The sequence below is a fragment of the Carettochelys insculpta genome, chromosome 1 (genome assembly GCF_033958435.1).
Source record: "Carettochelys insculpta isolate YL-2023 chromosome 1, ASM3395843v1, whole genome shotgun sequence".
NCBI classification, from domain to species: Eukaryota; Metazoa; Chordata; order Testudines; family Carettochelyidae; genus Carettochelys; species Carettochelys insculpta.
Window position 1 is genome coordinate 104,293,216 of NC_134137.1, and position 21,225 is coordinate 104,314,440.

Sequence of the window (21,225 nt, forward strand, 5' to 3'; positions counted from 1 at the left end):
AAAAACCCTCTATATACCCCATTTTTAACTATGCAGAAAAAAATCTATCCTTTGCATAGCAAAAAATAAGGCAGCTGTAGTTTGGCAAATCTACAGCCTCTGTAAAAACATGCAGAAAAAGAGCACTGTTTGTCCAGTCTGTTTTTCTGCAATCACAAACTATCCAACATTTAAGTTAAGAATTACATTTTCAGGAAGGAAATGTCATTTATTGGGTTTTATTAATAAAAATTATTTTCCTTCTTATGAAGGAGCTGCTGATTATTTGGGAGGCTTTTGCATGTGTCATTTCTTAAAAAGCAGAAGGCCATTTCAGGAATTATTCACCATGTTTGCATTTGGATTGGTCAGCCTATTTTGTCTGAAATTTTGTTTCACTTTGCACTTTGAGTCCACCTGGAAAAGTTTCTTCAATTCTGTACTTGGAAAAGAGGGTTCAGATGTTCTAGTCATATTCACTTCTTATCATATATAAATAATAGCATTTGAATTTGGTCAGATAATTCCATGAAGAAGGAAGCATGCGTATCCAAGCATGAACAAAGAGTACTTGTATAGTAATTCATCTGATTCCTTCTTGGTAAAAGTACACAATATTGGACATTGAATTGTCAAATGTTGCAGCTTGGCTTGAACTTTTGTGTACTTGCTTTTCACTACCAAACAGTGATTTGTAAAGAAGGTAACTGGTAATGGGGTGAAAATTCAGTTCTTCATTATACTTCTGATCCTAATTGGTCTATGAATCTTAGAGCACAAGTTTGAATACTTAAGAATTAGAAGTTGGCCAAACTGAATCTTGAAATCTGAAATTCCTCCCTCTTCCACCACATACCTGTAAGCGTTAGTGTTGACTCCAATTTCTTGATGTAAATTTACCACAATTGCAGATTCCTCTTCCGATCCCTCTTCCTGCCTGAGCCTCAAGCCCACACTCTAAAACTTAATCTACATTAGGTCCTTTCATAGGTTTAATCTTTAATCCCATTCACTCCTGGTCCTGCCATTATGGCAGTGGGCTCTGTGGTAGTCATGGGATCCCAGTGCTGCCGTGCAGCTCTATGCTAGCCTAAAACAGGTCTCTAATCTAGACCTAAATATTGTCTCCTGCACTTATCATTGCCAAGAATCTGTTTATGAAATTAACAGATTCTAAATTTCTAGTTTTTTTGCCACCATGCCAGACATTCTGCCCTAAATTGTTTTCATTACTCTACTTCAGAATGCTATTAAATTTACATCCCTACCTGTCCCGTAAGATTTAAAAGACAAATCAAGTTAGCAACTTTAGGTTTAACATCTATATCACTCTTCCCTTTAATTAAAAATATAGAGATAATGAATTTCCTGTCAAGCAGAAGTGATCAAAAAATATCCTAGTAGTCTGTGATTATGACCAGACTGGATTAGATCTGGTGGTAAATAATAAACAATACTCAAGAGTTCTGGAGTCTATACTAAGGATTGTTTGCACAGAATTTTAAAACCAAGACTTTATTACTGCTTTCCTTTTTAACCCATTATCCACCTCACCCTTGTAATTCTGTGGCTCTATGATACCACACGAGTACAGCTTGGACAGTCTTCCTCATCCTTGATACAAAGCTCCCTCGGTCTACTTGAATTTTCTCTACTAACTCACTTCTTTTGTTTGGTTTACCATGACTGATCTTTCCAGTGTCAACCATCCATTGCAAATAATAGAAGAAAATGAAACAAATGGAGTAACAAGAAAGAAAGAGACACATCAAATGAACCTGCATAATCTGCTTTCCCTGAGAAACAGTGGTCAGCCAACAGCCGTATTACTTTCCCACTGTTGAATTCCGTCACTACTTCTTACTCACTACTAGCTAATATCACACCACTCATTTTTTTCTGCCTAATGTAGAATGAAAGCCCTGAATCCAGGACCTGGTATTCATATTTGCTTGTAAAGTTCTCCAGAAACATACATCATAATTATAACAATGTAATATTCATTTATAACTTACAAAGAGGAGGACTTTTGTTCAGGAAATTTCAGTTTCTTATATGCTTTTAAATGACTTTGAGGCTATATTCATTGCAGACTAAATTGTCTGTGGTTTCAGTTCAGCCCAGGTTAATGGGGGCCAGAAGTGATTACTAATTAATGGCTGTTCAGTGGCCTATATAAAATTAAACAGTGGCCTCAGCTCAGTTTGTCTTGTACAAAGATAATCATTACAAAACCCATCATGACAACTGCCAGCAGACTCAGAAGAGGTAAAAACTGGAAAGCCCTTGGGAAGTCAACTGCCCTTTCTCTCCACAAGAGCAAATAACCAATTAATAGAGGATGCTAAGCTAGCAGAGGCATCACTTACCATTGGAGGGCTGGATTGAAGAGGAAGAGGGAAGGGCACCATGGAGAACTGCTATACATGCTGTGTAGTTGAACTTTTCACCGTAGTTTCACAGAAGCCTTCAATTCACATTACTTTATTGTTTTTGGAGTTTACAGCCTTCCCAATTCCACGGTCCAGTAAGAAACTGCCAGTGCTGAAATCTAGAGCAGGGTTGGCCAACCTGCGTCTCTGGAGCTGCATGCAGTTCTTCAGAACTTCCTATGCAGCTCCTGGTACAGTTGCCAACTTTGGGGCTGGAGCTATGGGTGCCAGCCTTCCATTATGCTCACTGCACAGCCCCTGGCTTTGTCCTCAGTCCTGCTCCCACTCCATCCCTTCTCCCCAAGCCTGCCATGCTCTTGCTACTTTCTCCCCAACCGCTGCGATCAGTGCCTCCTGAGCACTGCAGAACAACTGATCATGGCAGATGGGAGGCATGGGGATGGAGGGGAAGGTATGAATCAGCAGGGGTGCTGATGAGCAGGAGGTGCTGGGGCGGGAGAGTTGAAGAGGGGGCTGCTGATGTATTACAAAGTACATTGGTAAAGTCTGTCTGCTTCCTCAGTCTCAGGTTGGCCACCCCAGCTAGAGATCTGTGTAGTGAGTGATCTTTGGTTGTGTATTTTATACATTTGTAAGATCAGAGGAACCATGAGGTTTATGTGATAAAGCACAACTCACCAAGCACTCCTGTTTTACCCATTCCCCACCCACACGTCCATACAAACACACACACACCAAAAGCTAGAGATGGGTAACACAGTTCTCATTTCTATTGACTTAACTCTAACCAAATAAATGCCTGGTTGCCTTACTGAAAAGTTGTAAGACAAAGATGAACCCATAGATGGGTGCTTGTGTTTCCAACTCCAAAAGAATGACAGAAAAATAGACACCTCTGCCGTGTATTAGACATAGAAGAATGCTCCTCAAACATAAGTGGGTACTCTAGATAGCTTAGCACCTTCTGATAATTAGCTGTTTGCTCTCACTTTATTCCTCACCATTTTTACTTCAGCCTGAACCCACCTGCCTTCCATGTTCCACAACTTCCTGTTTTCTTACCTGCTCCCTTTAATGGCCACTCTCCTTCCTGATCTCATTCCTCAGCTTACTTCCTCCCACTGAAACACATCTAACTTTTTAAAATATATTTAGAAAGGTTAAAAGGAAACAACACAGGGATGCACACACTCTCAGTTTTGAACTGATCATAATGTTGGTAAACCATCACATCATCCAGTCTGCATGTATGTTAAATTGATTCCTTCCTACACCAACCATTTTTGTCATGTCTGTTGATAGTTTAAGCTCCTTATAGCACAGCCTATTTCATACTCTTATCATTGTAAAGTGCTTAGCATAACAGGATCCCAACCTGAGTTGAGGTCCCTCATTATTATAGTATCACAAATAAATAAGAAGACTACCATACTTGGCTTTTCATACAGAGTTTTATTTTTGCTCCTCTTTCCCTCCCCACTGTCCCTGTGTACGTCTGTGTTTTTCTCAGTGTTTCCATTCTGCTTTGTTTTAATAATTTCTCCTAAGCAGTTTGCAAATCTAATAACATCTGCATGAGGGAAGCATTCAAACCCTGATGTTTGAAACTGGGTAAAATGAGTTCACCCGTCCCTAGTAACTTAATACCATTGGTTCATTGACTGAAGCTAAATGGAACAGGGCTGCCACCTTCAAAAATAAATTAAGGAACAGTTGGAGACATCTGAAAAATAATGAGATAGTCCAAGAAAATCAATCTTCAAAATACAAGGCAGATGTATCAAAATGAGGAGCTATTCTATCAGCCTACGTCAACATTTGTCAAGGACAAAGGGCATCAGGTATGGGAAAAGAAATCAGACATTTCCATCAAATAAGGAACAGGTGGCCACCTCATAATGGCTGAGCACACGTCAGTCAAATTTATAATCAGCAGCTGAGATTGAAAAAGCAGCAACAGCCTTAGCTCATCAAATGTGTTAGTTCACCTACCATTAGACATCTATCTTGAGGCCCCATGCAGCAAATCATTAAAAAAAAATCAGGAAGCTGCCTGGAAAATGAGGGTTAGAGTTAGTGTCTAGAAAACATCTGGCTGAATAAAAACTGTGTAAAAATGTTTAAAACACTAAACCAAAAAATGAGCTAAAGAGAGATTCCTGCTGGGGTCCAGTTTCACTGGATATCTGCTTCTATTGAAAAAACAATGAATCTATATTCTTCATGGAGGACACACTCAGTAAAATGGTGGTCATTTCTCAGGGACCTACAGTAACAGTGGACTGAAATGGTGCTGAGTGTCTGAAAGGTAGAAAGGCATAAAATAAAATTAGGCTGTGTCTATACTATAAAAATAACTTAGAAGTAAGCAACTTCTAAATTGAGCATCTACACACACCATGCTTTGAAGTTAAACTGGTTAAACTGAAGTTAAACTCCTGGGAATGGAGCAAGGACTTTGAAGTTGGGCTCCCTACTTCGAGTTAACTTCGAAGTAAGGGGAAATGTGTGCTCATTCCCTGCTGGCTAACTTCGAAGTTAACTTTGAAGTTAATTCCTAGTGTGAACACAGCCTTAGAGATTAAGGCTGAATTCTAAATTCCTCATTGTGCGAAAGGATAAAGCATTTATGGAGGAGATATTGTATGGGCTTTATCTGTTTTGCAGCAATCCTATTCCATTTCCACTATTGAGACAATTATAAATTATGTGTGGCTAAGTATGGAGGAGACAACTCAAGTTGTTATTCTTTACTACGTAAGAATCTATGACAAGACTACCTTGAAGTAGGTTTCTGCTCTGCAGCTCTTGATCCTCTTCTCCAGTTCCTTATCAGCAATACTGGGTCCATCCAGTGAATCTCCAAAACTCCCCTCTGCTTGCTCAGCTAAGCTGCCTGTCACCGAGACTACCAGTTCTCCACCCTACAAACAGTAGCTTCCTATTATCCTCCTCTTCCTATAACACTCACTCAGATCCTGCTTCTCCCACCTCCACACTGTATCACTCACATTCACCATTCTTTCTCCTATCATCCTGTCCCCACTTATCTTTCCTCCATTCCTCATTGCATGCTCATAAACCTGCTCTCCTCTCCACAGCTTCCTCTCCTGCTTCTGCACCCACTTTCCCAGCTTCCCTCTCTAACAAGTCACATGCCTATGCACTCTCTTTCACCTCCTAGGCAGACTCCTTCCCCTACACCAGCAGATGTGTGCAGCCTTGTCCATTTATGATAGTTTCTCTGGTTGTGTTCTGAGCTTTTGCTTGAAGTAGAGGCTCCTCAAATTGAGAGAGCCTTACTAAAAATATTTACACTTTATTGCCCATCTGAATTTCTCTAGCTCCAGGTTGCAGCCACTGGAAACATATAGCATGAACGCAGTGGAAGGTATACAAATTTAGACTGGAAACAAGAGCATAAGAACAGCCATGATGGAGCAGACCAATGGTCTACCTACACCAGTATCACAACTTCCAATAGTGGCCAATGCTAGGTGTTTCAGAGGGAATAATCAGAAAAGAGCCATTATTGACTGATCCCTTCCCTACTCCCAGTTTCTGGCAGTCAGAGGCCAATCCCTGAATGTCTTGTTTAATAATCACTGATGGCTGTGTCTTTAAGAAACCAATTTATATTTTTGGTCATCACAGCATCACCTGGCAACAAGTTCCACAGGTCAGCTGTGCGACGAAGTACTTCCTTATTTTTTTTTTAACCTGCATCTTAAACTCATTGGGTGACTCCTGGTTCTTGTGTTATATGAAGGGGTAAACATTACTTCCATGCTCACTTTCTGCACACGCATAATTGTATACACCTCTAGTATTTTTCCCCTTGTCTCTTTTACAAGCTGAAAAGTGCCACTGTTTTTAATCTCTCCTTAAATGGAAGCTGTTCCATCTCCTTAATTATTTTTTGTTGCCCTTCTCTGTACATTTTTCATGTTCTAGTATATCATTTTGTGAGCTGGGGTGACCTAGTTGTAGTATTCCAGGTGTGGGTGTAACACAGAGTTTAGCCATTTTCAGAAACACACGTTTGTATTGGTGGGGGAAAGATTCTTTTTTAAATAAAATGATCAAATATAGCTCATCTGTTATAGAAACTTCCAGCGTGTCAGAGTGTCCCCAGATTTCCAATCTGATTTTTTGCTAGCCTGATACTAACTGGTTGTGATTTGTCTATTATGTTTTAAAAATATTTGTTTTGTGAAAATGCATGGGATATTGTGATGGAATCTCTGACCAGTTTGCCACTGCAAATCTATTGATTTGGGAAGTGTGTGGGGCTCCGGAGACTTCATAGACAATGATGTGTCTTTATAATTTGTGACAGTGTGTGGCAAAGGTGACAGAGCTTCTTTTATGTGAGAAATGGGATGTGTATGTGTTGCCTGGAACTGAGGGCTTGGACAGTTTATAAAATGTTCTGAGGTTGTGACTCCTCCATGGACAAATCTTACTCTTGAGGGTTTACTCAACAATACAGTACGCAGGGAAAAAAAGAGGGAGGTGAAAATGAAAGAGATACCCACAATTGCTTGCGGGCAAGTGGCGTTAATGGAAAACTGATCAATCACCATTCAGCTTACTTCCATAAGGATTTCTGGCATGATTCTAAAACTTACAAGCAACTTATGAGACAATATTAACATGATATTTTTAAAATACCTCCAGATTATTATTTCTTGTAACCCTCCTAGAGCTGAAAATTTGTCAGATCAGGCAGTTAGAAAACACTGAACATAGATATCTGTATTGGAAAGTAATACCATCTGACAGTGCACCAGTTAAATAATTCACTGAATCCATAATGGCAGAGGAATAGTTGTTTCTCTTGATGTTAATACTCTCTATAGCAACAAATCGTCTCTTGGAATGGGATGTGTGTGTGTGTGTGTGAGACAGAGAGAGAGAGAGACAGACAGACAGACAGAACCACCTACCTGCCACCACAAAGAGAAGCATTAACAATCCTCCTCAAAAATGGGTGAGTAATTTCCCATCTTCTGTATACTGTCAATAAAAGCAAACTGATATCTAGTCTGACACAACTCCTCCAATACATCAAAGACCTCGTTGAGGAAAACAGGATAAACCACAACCCAAGGAGAGTGGGTGTCTTGATAAACTCAGCAGAGTGTTCATCCTGTCAGGTGAGATGTGTTCAGTCTTTTCAGCAAAACTAATGGAACATTCCTTGTGGTAAGAAAAGCTTAATGAGTCTATAGAATCATTTTCCACCACTTATCCACAGTTGGAACTGTACTCTCCTTCCCTGACCCCAATCTTTGGCTTCTAAATTTAAAAAGTGGACCAAACTTCAGCCTGTCTCAAGTGAATACAAGTAAATAAATTCATGAGAAAAAATGAAGCAACTTATGCTAAGGCCATACTAAAGTGATAGGAAATTATATCCTGGGATACAATTAGTCTGAACATGATTTGGAGATTGTGATGGATCATTTGAATGTGAGCTCCCAGTGTAATGTTGTGGGCAAAAGGGCTAATGCCTAAGCTGGAATTTTAAGTAGGTGGAGAGGTAATTTTACCTCTGTTTAGCACTGACAGGACTGTTAGCAGATTACTTTCTCTAGTTCTGGTGCCAGCCAGTCAAAATGGATGTTAATAAACTGGAGAAGATTCAGAGAAGAGCCACAAAAATTATTAAAGCATTAGAAAACATTGTAAAACCATAGACTGAAACAGCTCAATGTATTTAGTTTAACAATAAGAAGATTATGGACTGACTTGCTGTCAGTCTAAAAGTACCTACAAGGGTAACAATTATTTGATAAAAAGCCCTTCAGTCTAGCAGAGAAAACAATGGTATAACACAATACAGTGCCTGGAAGTAGAAGTTAAATTATCAGTGGAAACAAAATACATATTTAATGGTGAAAAGAACAGGTCCTCTCTAGTACATCACCATGGGGACCTGACCGGTGCCAAATGAGAGAATTTGCCGGATCACAGTAGGTCAATATTGTCTCGGGCATTACCAACACTTCCACTGCTTACTGGGTTCTTATAAGACATTTAGGGGTAAATTATGGCTAAATAACAGCACAGAACACTGAGGGCCAGGGGTGGTGGCTGTAAACAAACTTTATGGGACTGCAGGAAACTTGGCTGCGCTCATAATAAATAAATATCTGGCTAACTAAAATCATGCTAGATTACAGGTGTTGCTAGACAAGAGAGTTTCAGATTAGAGAGGCTCAACCTGCAAATAATCATTGGAACAATTTACCAAGAGTCATGGTAGATTCTCTGTCACTGGCAGGTTTTAAATGAAGATTTTTTTTTAACGACACAGTCTAGGAATTACTAGGAGTTTACGGCATGTTTTATAGATGAGGGCAGATTAAATGATCTCAGTAGTCCTTCTGACCTTGGAAAACATGTATTTAAGACTGATTCAGAGTCAGTAGTATGAATAGTTTTTACTTATTTAAGGTAAAAAAAAATCAGACAGCTGTGCAGATAAATGCAGGTAGACAGCTTTTAGCTTATCTTTTTAATGATCATTTGTTTGAGAAAGACAAAAAAAAGGGCCTTTCAGTCAGCCACAATAATTTCTTACTTTATAGGAAGCCCAACAGAAGTACAAGGGGAAAACACCCACATTAGTGACTTTATATTCACATTGTCACCTGAATAAATGCTAAACCATGCCTTATTACATCAGCAAGCATATACTGCCATTGTTTTTATGACATACACACCATTAAGGATTTCAGAGAAGAGTTTTCTCCCCTCCACTCCAGCTGATAGTTGAAGGTAATGTATAGCTATTGGGCTAAATAACCACACATGAAATTCCTAAATTATATGGGAATTATATACTGAATTACAAATTGTAAACCAATCCAACTTCCATAAATATCACTGGACTTACCTATGCAAATTTTCAAGGCAAAATTATTCTGTGACTACAACAAAATTTAGACCATATTCATGGTAACTAACATAGGTACTTAAGGAGAAACTTACCATATGTTTATAATTGTCTGGATTGCATTTATGATTGTTGATAAGTGTATATATTTTCTGGATAGCAGTTAGGATGTTCTATTTTATTTTATAGTGTACAATTCACCTCTAGCAATTTATAATAGAGGTTTAAAAATCCAAATCCATTACAGAGTTTTATTCTCTATTTGTGTAGTTTTGAGCAGTGGTTTTACTTTGCATGCAGACAATAACTTGTTTATTACTGTGATGCTCAAAATAACTGATGCTGACACATTTAATAAATTGTGTTTGTACTGCAGAACTTCAGTACCAAATTTAAGTTAAGATAGCCTGATGTGAACCCCATTTTAAGGTTAGTAGTGGCTTAAATAAAAAAAAAGGAGGAGCTATGGGAGTACTCTTTCTTAAGAAGATGACTTATGTGCCTAAAGTTATATGTATTAATGTTTGCAGGAGCAGGACACAAGGAAATTGCTCTTTTTACTTCTGGTTCTCTGCCATTGGCTGAAGCACAGCACATTGATTTAAAAAATAAAAGCCTCAGCAACAGGTAACCGGCACACCAGACATATTTACGGGGTAAATGATAGTAAAATATTCAAACACTGACATTTTTAGCTTATACTAAAAACAAATGCCCTGTAAGTAGAGTGTGATCTACAGTTGCTATAATTCCTCTTGGCTGGGGTCATGTGTATCATTGTCTTTTGATCGTTAGGGCAGTGACTTTGAATGTGATTCTTTATTCAACTGGGAGCCAGTACCCAGAGTAGGGCATTGGTATGACATTCACAGCAGCTATGTTGCTACATAAACAGGATGCAGTGTTTCTAATCAATTGGAGCTTTTTCAGGAAGATTAGCATGAGTCCTAGATATAAGAACTCTACCACAGCTGATGAAAGTGGATGATTTTTTTCTGCAATAGCTATTTTGATATCCCATAGCAATAAGGAGTCCAATAATATCCCCAAGCAGGTAACTTCAATACTGTAGATGTTTTACAGAAAGCATGTCCTTCCCTCTGGTTGTCAGCTTCACTCCAGTCTCATCTAGCTATGCACACAGGTGATGACATCACATAGCTATTGAAACTACTGTTGGGAAAATGAAATTCCTAGTGGGGGACACATAACTACATCACCTTGACAATCCCCAAGCACTACATTCTAAATGTGAGATCTTTTTAGATACAGACAAATATTTTGGTTATATTTAGTTGTTTTAAAAAATTACTTTTTTTCCCCTCTACCTTTGATTCATAAGCACCTGGATACATAAGTGGGGCAGGTGGGGTGGGGAGAAAGGTGCCAATACATTATCTGCAGTTTCTTTAAAACATTTCTAAAATTGGTGGTTGTGGGGTTTTTTTTCCCCCTCCTGAAACATATGACATATGCAGAATACACAATGAGATGAAGTGGTAACAAGCTTTTACTGTGACTGGTGCAAGAGTACCCTTATAACTCATTCATGACTTTACCACTCAGGAGTCATGAAGATATACTGAGCTCATGCTGTCATGTACTGCATCTATAGAAACATAGAATGTGCGTGTAGCTAAGTCCTTTTAAACGCACATAAAAGCAAACATACACAGAAAGTTGGAGAGTTTAGTCCTTTTGCAGACCGTGGTTCTTTGTTCCTACAAGCTAAATCTGGTTGTATAATCCAAAAATGAATTATTCTATCATTACCAAAGAATGAAATAAAAAGGCTTAACCGTTGTCCACATGTGGAATATTCTCTTTGATCACTTTTGCTACCATCACTGAAGTTCAGTTTCACCATTAAACTGGAAACTTTCCCTCAGCATCTGTGGCTGTTAGTAGTCAATCCAGTATTTTATAACAGTGTTATTTAAATTCTCTGCTCTGTCTTTATTATGTGATGCTAAACATATTTAGAAATCACAGACATCTACTTCAGTGCTTCATAATTGGTCAGTGTACCTTTAAACAACCGCAAGTCCCCAGTGATTCTGACATCAGTTGCTCCACATATCTGAGGTTAACAGCTATTATTGATCAGAGTCCTCACCTCGCATAATTTTTCAGAGTGCTCCATCAAACAGCAGATATTATATTGCTTTGTTTAGGAGATCCTAAATCTCTACACTCCCATGATGCTGTATTCCCTTCATTTGCCCTTGGGTATCACCTGGTGTTATGTGCTTTCTCCTTTGAAGTTCGCTTAATTCTATGGCACGACATCAAATATTTCTCATACTTCTCATTATCTGGATAGCCTTTGGTGTGTGATTTTGTGTTGATGAAAATGAACTAAGTATATTTACACATGTACAAAAACCTGATTCCATGGCTTCACTAAACCTTTTCTACTGGATTAGGGTATGAAATTTGCATTAGCCCTAGTTTTGTATTCTTTTTTGTTTTGTTTTTGTGTGTTCCTCATTTTTTGGTCTGGCTACCAACCATAACTAATTCTATTGCCATCCTGAAGGCAGATAGACAGCCATAGGAGTCAATGAAATTAATTTTATTCTAACATTTTCCTCCTCAAAATCCCTCCAGTGAGCATGTGGGAGGTGGAAGCTAGTTGTTTTGGAGTATTTCTCTGAGGGGTAATACATTGTGTTCTTTGACTGAAAGGCACCATGTAAGTGCAATAAAAAAAAAAAGTTTCATCACCAATACTGCTGCAGGGCTGACAAACCTAATTGTGGGTTTTACAGATGTGTAACCAGGCTCCTGCTTTTCAGTGGGGCTGAACCTCTGAAGCTTTCCTTTTTATGGCCCCCTATAGAGGAAGGGATACTCATAGAGCCAGCTAGAAGTTTTGTCCAGAGACAGAGTGAAGTGGAGGAGACTTCTAGATGACCCATGTTCCACACAGAGTACAAGGGTTAAGTAGTAGTAGTATTCAGAAAGGTACTCAAATACCTGCCTAACTCTAAGCTTAGATTTAGAGGGCTAGCCATGTTCTTATGTGTAGTCTCATTTGTTTTAATGGAACTTCTCGTGTGCTTAAAATTAGGTACATGCTTAGGTAACCTCTAATTTGGGGACTTAAAGTGGAGCTGTCATCACTTTTAGAAAACCAGGCAATAAGTGACATACTTCCAAAATCCCATAAAAAATCAATGGAAAAATTGAAAATAGAACTCAGGAGACCTGATCTTAATAAACTATTTAATATTGCTGTTAATCTTTCCCCAATGCAAATTTAAGGTGTGATTTGCTGCACAGCTTTTCTGCATGTGTGCATTATTTGCCCCAGGGACTTGATTGATAAACTATGCACACGCCATCAAATCCTAATCCCACTCAAATTATTAGGAGCTTTGCTGTTAAATTCAGTGGGATTTGACGCTTTTCTGTAGGGTATGAAATTTAGCTCTGCTGACAATTCTTTGAAACACAGCTCTTTCTTTTACACTGGTCTTCCCCTTGTTCCCCATCCTGACCTCAGTCTCATTTAGTGGCATTCCGTTATTCACTCAGAAGGAGATTCCTTGGGAAAAGCTTCGCTTTGTATGTTTACCTTCCAGTATAACTGAATAGAAATTTAAAGACAAAGCGGAAGAAATTACCTGAAGGCTAACTTGAGCTGAATATCACTGAGTCTTGCTCCCCCACCCTCCCGCCCTTTCCTATGTTATAAATCTACATGAACATCTTTGTTACAAGTTAAGAAAGCCGTTAAAATTTTAATCTGCCACTGGTAATGAGGGAAGGAGGAAAGATTTCCTGAAGGAAAATCTGAATGCATTAGCATTAAAAATGTATAGAAGGGATGCTGCAGGCTCTCTTTAATGGAGCTGTCAACCTCCTTGTAAATGCAGAGCAAGGGATTTGAGCACCCACACTAAGGAATCTGCAGCAACAGCAGCTGTTAGAGCTCTTCTAGTGCCATTACTACTGGAGTAATCTCTTAGAGAAGTCCTCATGTAACCCTTGCTTAATACCACTAGTTTAAAAATCCACATGGTATGTGTCACTATTTATCTGTACTGTGGTGCTGGCACCTTTTCTTCTTTATATGTGACTCTTTTCACCTGGACAATAGTCTCAAAAGGTTATGATTTAATGGATTGTGTATTACAGCAAAGAGATTTTAACATCAGATTACAAAAGGAGACATCTGAATTGGAATCCTTTCTCAAGTGTGATACCTATCGCCATGGACTCAAGAAGGATCGTACTTATCTTACACATTACAAGGACAGTAACATAGAGGGAGCCGTGCTAGTCTATGTACTATCAAAACAAAAAAGCAGTCAAGTAGCACTTTAAAGACTAACAAAATAATTTAATAGGTGACCTTTCGTGGGACAGACCCACTTCTTCAGACCATAGCTATACCAGAACAGACTCAATATTTAAGGCACAGAGAACCAAAAACAGTAATCAAAGTTGACAAATCAGAAAAAAATTATCAAGGAGAGGAGAGAGGCGGAGGGAGGGGAGTCAAGAATAGATTAAACCAAGAATGCCAAAGAGCCCCTATAATGTCCCAGAAGATTTGCATCCTGGTTCAAACCACGTGTTAAAGTGTCAAATTTGAATACGCAAGAGAGTTCAGCAGCCCCAACCCACCTCTCTGCTCTCTGATTTGCTCACCTTGATAATTTTTTTCTGATTTGTCAACTTTGATTACTGTTTTTGGTTTTCTGTGCCCTAATATCGAGTCTGTTCTGGTCTGGCTATGGTCTGAAGAAGTGGGTCTGTCCCACAAAAGCTCACCTAATAAATTATTTTGTTAGTCTTTAAAGTGCTACTTGACTGCTTTTTTGTTTCGATTACAAGGACAATTTCTCCACCTTTGATATTCGCAGGAATGGCAGACATCCCACTTAACTTAATTGACACTTTCCAGAGGGACTTTTTCGCTCTTCCCTTCTTTCCTCTCCCCGCCCCCCCCTTTTTCATTTTTATATTTAGCTGACTCCTCAGTTTTCTTTCAGTTTTTCTCTCAGTTCTGCTCCAGAATCTGAAGAAGTGGGTCTTTTCCATGAAAGCACATTACCTAATAAAATAAATTATTAGCCTTTAAGGTACTACAGGACTGCTTGCTTTTGTTTCGCCTGGATAATGTGTTTCATATATAGTACCCAGAGGCACTGAGCCCTCATCTGGGGTGAGTGAAGTCTCTTCTCTACAGCCCTGGCTGAGAGCCAGCTGGCCTTTAGCTCACATGGTAGCATGCAGGGCTTTAGACCTTATGTTTGCAGCTTCTATCCCTGGGGCCGGCAACCCATGTCTGTCAGCATCACAAATAATAAATTTCCATTCCAAACTGCTAAAAATAGTTCCTTGCGTGGTGAATAGTCACAGAGAGGTAGCCGTGTTAGTCTGTATCTTCACAAAAGAAAAAGCAGTCCTGTAGTACTTCAAAGACTAACAAAATGATTTATTGGGTGATGAGCTTTCATGGGACGGACCCAATTTCCAGATCTGAAGAAATCATTTTGTTAGTCTTTAAAGTGCTAAAGGACTGCTTTTTTTGTTTTGTGAAGATACAGACTAACATGGCTACCACACTATAAATAGTTTTTACCCAAGCTTGTTTTCCTGAACTATAGTTTACAAGTATGTTCCTGTGTCCTTTTGCCCCTATGGAAAAAACTGAAGTCCACTTGTCCTCGCAGCAAAATTCATACTTGTGATCTAATTTATACTTTCTAAGATAGGTATCAATTTGATTTTATTTGAATTAAAATATACACATAAAAATAGCAATTCTGGGCTTTTGGCACTTGGGGCATTAGTTAAATATGTCACATAGTCATTAAGAGCCCAAAACAACATATCCTCCATTTCTATACATAGGACTTTATCACAGGGATCTTCACATTCTTGTTCAGAAGAGGGGTGTGCTATAGGATTTCACAGTGTCCATCATAGTAATCTTCTAGGAACAAGGCACATCCACTGCTGTAAGATACACAAGGGATTTTTCTAAAAAAAATAATTGTTTTCCACAAAAGTGCAGACTGTTCCTTTGGGGGCTAGTGAAATTAAAATCACCACTACTTACAAAAGAACTACAGATACTTTGGAAATACAAAGCTTGAGTGTACAGTATAATGTGATCCTGGATATGGAAACAAAACAAAACAGCAGAAACGTAGCACTTTAAAGACTAACAACATGATTTATTCATCAGAAGTGGGTCTGTCCCATGAAAGCTCATCACTGACCAAACCATGTTGCTAGTCTTTACAGTGCTGCGTTTCTGCTGTTTTTTTGGAGTACAGACTAATACGGCTACCTCTCTGTTACAATGCAACATCCTGGATATAGACACATCCAACTTATGCTTAAGGCCCCTTTTTGAGCTAATTTATACCTCCCAAGATAGGTATAAATTTAATTTTATTTGTCAGAAGATCTCAACCTTTCAAATGAAAGATTCTACTCATTGAAGAGTGTAATAAGAAGTGCTGAACAGTTCTAACATTTCTGTAGACACTAGAAAATTCTACTATCCAGCCCCTGATTCTGCAATGGTTTTCCCACAGGCAAATCTCTGTTTCCCTACAGAACCTTTAATGAAGCTGATTACAGGTTTGGGACCATACTTACTGTGACTATTTCCCGCATACTTCAGCAGTTGTCCACCAGATGATAAGACAAAGAAACATGCCATGTAAAACTTTTGCTGAATAATGAAAACCAAGTGTCTGGGCGGCAGGGTAGTTCAGTGGTTTAAGCTCTGGCCTGTTAAACCCATGGTTGTATGCTCAATACCTTGAGGAGGGCATTTAGAGGTCTGGGGCAAGTAGATTTGGGGGAAAAAAATCTGAGAGGGATGGTGCTTCCAAAAGGGCAGGGGTGTATATTCAATGAGGTCCCTGCCAGCTCTGTGAGATGTGTATCTCCCATACATTTGTTCCCTCTCCCCCTCAAAAATGTAATGTCCTCACTCATTCAGAAAACATCATCTTTTCAAATACTCCAGTTGATGTGAGAATAGCAAACATGAAGTCAATGTTTTAAAAAGGCTTTAGAAGCAAGTCTGACAATTATAGGCCTGTAAGCCTACCTACAGTCACAGGTAAATTGGTTGATACTACAGCAAACAACAGATTATCAAATGCACAGATGAACATAGTTTGTTGGGGAATAGTCACCATGGTTTTTGTAAAGGGAAATCATGCCTCACCAATCTATTTGGACACTTTAGAAAAGCCACTAGTCACCCACATTCGTAAAGGGCACCTATCCATGCTTTTCAATGCCATTGATTTTGCATAAAAGTAGACATCAAAAATAATACTCCAGCATAACAGGTACAAAAAACTACTCCATCTAATCCATAACAAGGCAAATAAGTTAAATGCACTTTCACAGTTTCTTCCCATTTTCCAGTGTCTGGGAGAACGCATGCGTTGCAACATGCTCTGAACATCTCCATATTCAGGGCTTCAGACCCAGTTAATGACATAAACTCCAGATGAGATATGATAGTGTATTGTTTTATGTGGAAGTAACTAGCAAGAAGCTGGGATCTGGGATCCAGTGTTTCTGCCTGTAAGACAGAAAAGGAGAAAAGCATGGATAGCTCAGTGTTATATGAATTTTTAACTCAGCTGAAAAATGATCTGACATAAAACACAAGCTAATACGTTCCTTGAAATATCTAAATGAAACCAAAAATATGAATATTTTTAATAGATAGCAGATCAAATATGCATTGAATTCATTTCTGATGAAGTAATGTTCTACATCAGGACACAGTCTTTTGGGGAATAATACACTGTGACATGAGTCATGCATCTTGAACTAAAGATGAAGTCACACGACTCCTCTAATAAAATGTTCTTGTCGTGATGAGCCATATGTTGTTTGTATTGAAAGAAAATGAGCAACATGAACATTGCAGTAAAGTTGTAAACTTCTCGTGTGTCAGGGCTAGATTCAAAGTCAGACCTTTAGATCAGGCCTCTAGGACACACTACAGGTTGAACCTCTCTTGTCCAGCACCCTCAGAACCTGACTGGTGCTGGACAAGAGAATTTGCCAGGAGACAGGAGGTCAACATTTTCTAGCACATTACCAACACTTCCGTTGCTTTACTGGACTCTTAGAAAACATTCAGGGGTAAATTACAGCTAAATAACAATACAGAACCCTTAGGGCCAGGACTGGAGGCTATAAACAAGCTTTGTAGGACCAAAGGAAACTTGGCCACCCCCATGATAAGTGGTTGCCCAGCTAATTAAAATCATGCCAGATTACAGAGTTTGCTGGGCAAGAGAGTTCCAGATTAGAGAGTTCAAGCTGTAGAAGGAAATCCAGTTTTGTCCACTCTTTTAATACATGCTATCTTGTGCAGTAACAGAGAAAAAGCCGTGCTAGTCTATATACTATCAAAACAAAAAAGCATTCAAGGAGCACTTTAAAGACTAACAAAATAATTTATTAGGTGACGAGCTTTCGTGGGACAGACCCACTTCTTCAGACCATAGCCAGACCAGAACAGACTCAATATTTAAGGCATAGAGAACCAAAAATAGTAATCAAGGTTGACAAACAGTCAACCTACCCTTATCAAGACATGCCAACAATGCCCAGATGCCTTGTATATTGGACAGACTTCAAACTCTCTCAGACAAAGAGTTAATGGGCACAAAACGGACATTAAAACACTCCTGATCCACAAACCAGTTAGTCTACATTTTAATAGAGTGGGCCATTCTGTTAATGACTTAAGAGTTTGCCTTATTACTACCTCAATAAGGGAACTTCAAAATCCCCTTATTCCTATCTGCTGACAGGAATAAGAGGATTTCGAAGTTGGTGAGGTCCTTTCGAAAAGGAACCCCATCTGGATGAACCGCGTGGCAGCAAGCTGCGGCAATTTCGAAGTGCTGCAGCCAGCGGCATGCTAATGAGGTGCTGAATATGTATTTCAGCTCCTCAATAGTAATCTTCGAAATGGCCATTTGCATGGCCATTTCAAAGATTTGGGCTAGTGTAGACACAGCCCCTGACTAGAATAGTCAGGAGGGAATTAAACTAATAACAAAAGAGGCAGGTAAAAAGAGGGACTATTTTAAGTTAATGGAAGATAGATCCATCAATGGCCAGAATGAGCAGCTGATGGTGTCCCTAGCTTGTTTGCCTGAAGCTGGGAATGGGTGATGAGGAGGGATCACTTTATGATTACATGTTCTATTAATTCTCTCTGGGTCACCTGATGTTAGCTACTATTAAAGGACAGGATACTGGACTAGATGGACCTTTGGTCTGACCCAATATGGACTCTCATGTTCTTACTCAGCAAAGTATCTATATGTGGAGAAAAAATTAATCAAATAAAGAAAGGGTATGAAGAGAAGAAATTCTTTAATTGCCTGTCCACCATTGTAGGAGCTCAGGTAACACATGAGAGCCACGTCTACACGAGTAGCCTCTGTTGACAGAAGTTACTGTCAGAAGGAATTTCCTGGCAAAACTTCTGTTGACAGATTGTGTCTGCACGTAAAAGCAGATTGAAACAGCAATCCGCTCTGTTGACAGAGAGCAGACAGATTGCCTGTCCGTCTCTCAACAGAACAGCTGACTGGAAGCTTTGCAAACAGGGCTGCCCAGTAAACTGGAAGTCCTGTCTGTCAACAAAAGGGCCACAGGGTATCTATACGGCTGTTTTATCAACAGAACACTGTTCAGAGAGGTGTTATGCTTGGATGGGGAGAGGTCTAACGCTGCCAGCGGATGTGCCGGGTCTTGTCTACAAACGACTGACAAATCGCATTTGCCATGTAGAAGCTCCATGTTTTTCTTCTGGCAAAAGCCCAGTTTTGATGGGAAAAGCTGCTTGTGGAGATGTGGCCAAGAAGAATTAGAATTGCTCATTTAAGAGCATAACATTTGATCAGGCTGGCGTTGCAAAAATATAGTGGTACTGTAATAAGGTGACCATATCTCCCCCAGCCAAATATTGGACATGGGGGAACGATGCCATCCCAGCCAAAACAGGACGGATAGTCACCCTACTTGGGAGTCAAGCATGGCTGCTCTGTGGGGGCTGCCCCTCTACTGGAGGGGTGAGGTGGGGGGGCAGCTGTGGCTCATGTCTGCCCCATGACTTGGGTCACCAGAAATGAGGCTGCTGGCCTGCTAGTGAAGCTCCCAGCTCCCCGCAGCTGCGGGAAGTTGGGTGGCAGCTGCACCGCCATGTGGGTCCAGCTCCTGCGCCGCCCCCAGGTGGGGGAAGTTGGATGGCAACCACACCACCATGCAGGTCTGCCTACCAGCTCCCCCCAGCTAAAGGAAGTTAGGTGGCAGCCATCTGCAGTAGTACAAAAGTGGAATATGGAATAAATTGGAACACAGGAATGGCACCCCAAATACGGGGCTGTCCTGCCCAAAACTGGGTGGATGGTCACCTTAGACTGTAATGTTAAAACCAATGGTTGTAACCTGTTTAGGAAGGATCAGATGGGATGGAGGAGTGACAGTCTTTGTCAAAATGGCATTACATGTTTTAGAGTTCTGGTACTTGGAAAAATGATCTCAAATGTTACTGGATCAATGTCCTAACAAATAAAGCGCAAAATAGGATAATAGTTGGTGTCTGCTACAGATCAGCAAATAACAGTAGGGAGCAGGATAACTGGCTGCTTACACACCTATCTCTAATATGAAAGAAAAAATAAACCTCTGTGACCATGGCAGACTTGACTGACATATGTTGGAAGGTAACAGAGAGGTAGCCACATAGGTCTTTGTCTTAACAAAACTAAAAAGCAGTCATGTATCACTTTAAAGACTAACAAAATCATTTATTAGGTGATGAGCTTTTGTGGGGCAGACACAGTTTTTCAGATCAGGAAACTATTTCCAGTACAGCACTATCTCCAGATAGTGCATATATGCCAGTTAATTGTATTGCCAAATAGTACTGTACTGAAAATAGTTTCCAGATCTGAAGAACTGTGTCAGCCCCACGAACACTCAACACCTACTAAATTATTTTGTTAGTCTTTACAGTGCTACATGACTGCTGTTTTGATATGTTAGGGGGTTCACACTGTCAATTCTAAAACATCCTGGGAATTTCTAAATATTATCAGTGACAACTTCTTACCTTAAAAAGTGTGGCCTCCAAGACAGGCACATTCTCCGTTAGCTCTCATCTTGACAATTACAGAAAAACAGAACTAAAATTTAATGATAACTTAAGTACAAGTGATTATGACTTGATCTCATTTATGATATATGAACAGAATAAAATTTAGACCAGTGATGTACATGCTTGGTGATTTAAAAGGGCTAATTTCACTAACCTGAAAACATTTATGAGACAAATCAACTGGGATTAAACATTAATTAGAAGAATATGAATTATATTGGCAATGGTTTAACTACACTTTACTAGATGCCAAAAAATTCTGGTTGTGTATATATGTTACCAAATTTTCTTTTTTTTTTTATCTATCCATCTATCTATCAAATACAAAACAAATGGAAAAAGAAACATTTGATAATAATAAATATAAATAAGCAAGGAATTGTAAAACAAATTATAGGAAAATAAAAAAAAACACAAGAAGAAATCTATGACCAGAAAATAAGAAAAATAAGAAAGAACTTTTAAAGTATGTGTGATATCCTAAAAATCCCCTTGGAGTTTTCTCCCAGTGTGCTGATCAACCCCCTGCTGTCTGCCTGCCTTCCTTCCCTCTGGGGCTTCCAACCACTCTGACCTGCTAGGCCAGAAGCTCTGGTCTCCCCAGGAGAAGGCACAGAGTTAGGGTTGCTTCAAATCAACACACATACACAATCAGCTCAGCTCTGGGAGGACTCAGCTCCAAAACAACTGATAGGAAACCAACTGCCAAAGGGCTCGAAACCTCATGCAAATCCATCTTACCCTATGTAAAAATTTTACACAAAGAAAAC

At 39.4% G+C, this 21,225-nt stretch overlaps 1 protein-coding gene across 1 annotated transcript in view; it reads left to right on the top strand.

Annotated features, from left to right (window-relative positions):
- Positions 1–21,225, top strand: part of GPC6 (glypican 6) — a 1,214,297-nt gene that overhangs the window by 946,078 nt on the left and 246,994 nt on the right. The window lies entirely within an intron of this gene.